Source organism: Orycteropus afer, unplaced genomic scaffold (genome assembly GCF_000298275.1).
Source record: "Orycteropus afer afer isolate SDZICR_OR568_19922 unplaced genomic scaffold, OryAfe1.0 scaffold00016, whole genome shotgun sequence".
NCBI lineage: Eukaryota > Metazoa > Chordata > Mammalia > Tubulidentata > Orycteropodidae > Orycteropus > Orycteropus afer.
Genome location: NW_006921603.1, coordinates 15,679,252 through 15,683,810, shown reverse-complemented (window position 1 = coordinate 15,683,810; position 4,559 = coordinate 15,679,252). Strand labels below are relative to the sequence as shown.

The following is a 4,559-nucleotide window of genomic DNA, read 5'->3' as shown; positions in this document are numbered from 1 at the left end:
AATAGAAAAACATTGCAATAAAAGGAGAAGATTGAGAAGAAATTTTTGAAAAAGAGAAGAAAAAGATAGGTCTTTGGTTTACTATATTACATTGTGTTGGAAAAAGACAATAATTATAACAGTGTGGTAGACAACAAGATTAGACAGAATATAATATAAGAATCAGAAGCAAATCCTCATGTGTACTAAAATTATCATATGTTAAAAGTGAAATTATGAATCAGTGAAAAAAGTGATTATCAATAGATGGGACAAAAGATAATCAATAAATTGTATGAACTACTCATTGTTTTCCAGTATCTACTCTCTTTCTTCCATTTTCTCTATTTGTAATAAGAAACGCTACCTTCTTCTTGCCCTGACTCCTATAGCTGAACACATGGTTGCCCTGTCTATTTTTCTCAGTCTCCATTCTAGCTAGATGGAGTTTTACTTATGGGGCACGAGCAGAAATAAAGTGTTCAACTTTGGGATCATGGTTTCCTAAGGAAGCTATTTTGCCTGCTTTACTCTCTTTCTTCCTCTTTCCATGGGTTGAAAATGATAAGAAAGAGAGTAAACGCCTTAGACCCAGAAACAGAAGCCACACTTTGAGAATGGCAGAACTTCCCTGCTAGCCCTGGCCTATTAGTTTGCAAAGATATGCAGTAACTTGGCCTATGCCCTAATACAGTCAATTAACCAATTTGGCATTTGAAAACAAACAATGGAATTAAATATGAAAAAATAAAACTAGAGTTGACTGGAAGCAAATTAAAATAATTCTTTGATTTGGCGAAGGATTATTAAAGCTAAAGACCACTGAAGAAATCTAAAAGTACAAAACTATCTTCGTTATTCAGTATTGCTGTTACAGATATACCACAAGTCGTTGGCTTTAACAAACAAATTCATTTTCTCATAGTTCAGGAAGCTAGAAGTTCAAATTCAGGGTGCTGGCTCTACAGGAAGGTTCACTCTCTCTCCGTCAGCTCTGGGGGAAGAACCTTTTCAGCTTTGATTCCAATGTTCTCATTTTGAGTCACGCCACATCAGCAAATGAACATCCCAAAAGCTTACTCCATGTACATCATTAAGGTTGACTCTACTTTAAGGAGGCAGCTCTATCCCGGTAATATTTTGAGTCCCTCCCAACCTGAGGGGCTCAGCTTCTGGCACTATATCAGACAATATTCCACTGCTATTCACAAGGTTTTCACTGGCCATTATTTTCCCCCCAGAAATAAATCATCAGGTCCTTCTTCCCAGTCTATCTCAGTCTGAACATCTGTTGAAACTTGCCATTATGGGTGACCCTGCTGGTATTTGAAATACCAGTGGCATAGCTTCCAGCATAACAACAATACACAAGCCACCATAGTACAACAAACTGACAGGGAACACAAAATGAGAAGAAACAGCTGCAAATATCCATTAATAATGAGAACATGGAATGCATAAAGTATGAATCAAAGAAAATGTAAAGTTGTCAAAAATAAAATGCAATGATTGAAGATCAGTGTCCTATGCATTAGTGAGCTGAAATGGACTGTTGTTGTTGTTAGGTGCCGTCAAGTCATCTCTGACTCATAGTGACCCTATGCACAGCAGAACAAAACACTGCCCTGTCTTGTGCCAGCCTCATGATCCTTGCTCTACCTGACCCCATTGTTGCAGCTACTGTGTCTATCCATCTCATTGAGCGACTTCCCCTTCTTTGCTGACCGTCCACTTTACCAAGCATGATGTCCTTCTCCAGGGAATGATTCCTTCTGACAACATGACCAAAGTAGGTGAGACAAAGTCTGGCCATTCTTGCTTCCAAGGAGCATTCTGGCGGCATTTCTTCCAGGACAGATTTGCTAGTCATTTTAGCAGACCATGATACTCTTAGCATTCTTCTCCAACACAACTCAAAAGCATCAACTCTTCTTTGGTCTTCCTTATTCATTGTCCAGCTCTCACATGCATAAGAGGTGATTGGAAATATCATGGCTTCAGTTAGGCACACCTTAGTCTTCAAGGAGATATATTTGGTCTTCAGCACTTGAAAAAAGTCTTTTGCAGCATATTTGCTCAATGCAATACATTGTCTGATGTCTTGACTGTTGCTTCCATTGGTATGATTGTAGAACCAAGTAAGATGAAATTCTTGACAACTTCAATCATTTCTCCATCCACTGTGAAGCTGCTTATTGGACCAGTTATGAGGATTGTTGTTTTCTTTATACGGAGGTGTAATCCATACTGTACACTGCAGTCTTTAATCTTCATCAGTAAGTGCTTCAAGTCATTCTCACTTTCAGCAAGCAAAGTTGTGTCATCAGTTGTATCACAGGTTGTTAATGAGTCTTCCTCCAATCCTGATGCCATGTTCTTCTTCATATAATCCAGCTTCTTGGATTATTTACTTGGCATACAAGTTGAATAACAAGTGAAAGGATACAACCTTGACACAATTCCTTCTTGATTTCAAACCATGAGGTATCTCCTTGTTCAGTTCAAATTACAGCCTCCTGGTCTATGTACAAGTTCCACATAAGTACAATCAAGTGTTCTGGAATTCCCACTCTTCTCAATATTATCCACAATTTATTATGATCCACACAATCAAATGCTTTTTGCATAGTCAGTAAACATTCTTCTGGTCTTCTTTGTTTTCAGCTAAGATTCATCTGACATCAGCAATGATATCCCTCATTCCACATCCTCTTCTGAATCCAGCCTGCCCTCTGGAAGTTCTCTGTCAATATACTGCTGCAAATGTTTTTGAATTATCTCTAGGAAGATTTTACTTGCATGTAATATTGATAATATTGTTCGATAATTTCCACATTCTGTGGGATCACCTTTCTTTGGAATGGATACAAATATGAATCTCTTCCAGTCAGTTGGCCAGGTAGCTGTCTTCCAAATCTCTTGGCATAACCAAGTGAGTGCCTCCAGTGGGGCATCCGATTGTTGAAACATCTCAGTGGGTATTCTGTCAATTCCTGGAGCCTTGATCTTTATCAATTCCTTCAGTGTGTTTTGACTTCTTCCTTCAATACCATTGGTTCTTGAACATATGTACCTCCTGAAATAGATGAACATCAAGCAATTCTTTTTGGTACAGTGACTCTGTGTATTCCTTCCATCTTCTTTAGATGCTTTCTGCATCATTCTATATTTGCCCCATAGAATCTTACAATATTGCAACTCGAGGCTTAAAATTTTTTCTCAGTTCTTTCAGCTTGAGAAATGCCGAGTGTGTTCTTCCCTTTTGGTTTTCTAACTCCAAGTCTTTGCACATTTCATTATAGTAATTGGCTTTGTCTGCTTGAGCTGCTCTTTGAAATCTTCCCGTTTGGCTCTTTTATCTTGTCATTTCCTCCATTTGCTTTAGATACTCTGCACTCATGGGCAAGTTTCAGAGTCTCTTCTGACATCCATTTTGGTCTTTTCTTCCTTTATTGTCTTTTTAATGACCTCTTGCTTTTTTCATGCATGATGTTCTTGATGTCATTCCACAATTCCTCTGGTTTTTGGTTACTGGTGGTCAATACATCAAATTTATTCTTTAAATGGTCTCTAAATTCAGGAAGGATATTATCAAGGTCATATTTTGGCTCTCGTGGACTTGTTTTGTCTTCAATTTCAACTTGAATGTGCATATGAGCAATTGATGGTCTGTTCTACAATCAGCTCCTAGCCTGGTTTTGGCTGAAGATAATTTAATTTCTCCATCACCTCTTGCCACAGATATAGTCAATCTGATTCCTGTGTATTCCATCTGGTGAAGTCTACTTGTATAGTCATCACTTATGTTGTTGAAAAAAGGTATTTGCAATGAATAAGTCATTGGTCTTGCAAAATTTGATCATGTGACCTCCATCATTATTTCTATCACCAACGCCACATTTTCCAACTACTGGTGACTCTTCTTTGTTTCCAACTTTTGCATTCCAGTCATCAGTGATAATCAGCACATCTTGAATGCATGTTTGGTCAATTTCAGACTGCAGAAGTTGGTAGAAATCTTCAATTTCCTCATCTTTGGCTTTGGTGGTTGGTGCATAAATTTGAATAATAGTAGTATTAACTGGTCTTTCTTGGTGGTGTATGGATATTATCCTATCACTGACAGAATTGTACTTCAGGACAGATCTTGAAACAGTCTTTGTGATGATCAATGCTGCACCATTCTTCTTCAATTTGTCATTCCTGGCATAGTAGATCATATGGTTGTCTGATTCAAAATGGCCAAAACCAGTTCATTTCAGCTCACTAGTGCCTAGGATATCGATCTTTATGTGTTCCATTTCATTTTTGACAACCCCCAACAGGCAGGAAAGTGGGGAAAATGAAGCCAGAGGGGATGACAGAGCAGAGAAGTAGCCAGGGATACAGGTAATGGGAGGGTGGAGAGGTTTCAAACAGCTAAGGGAGACAAACTTGTCTGTCAGTTTGTCATACTGTGGTGGCTTGTGTGTTGCTGTGAGGCTTGAGGCTGTGTCACTGGTGTATCAAGTGCTGGCAGGGTTGCACATGGTGCAAGGGTTTCAATGAAGCTTACAGACTAAGACAGACATGGAAGAAGA

At 38.6% G+C, this 4,559-nt stretch overlaps 1 protein-coding gene across 1 annotated transcript in view; it reads right to left on the bottom strand.

Moving 5' to 3' along the window:
* UBE2U (ubiquitin conjugating enzyme E2 U) overlaps positions 1–4,559 on the bottom strand; it is a 95,203-nt gene that overhangs the window by 67,615 nt on the left and 23,029 nt on the right. The gene's annotated exons all lie outside the window — the stretch shown is intronic.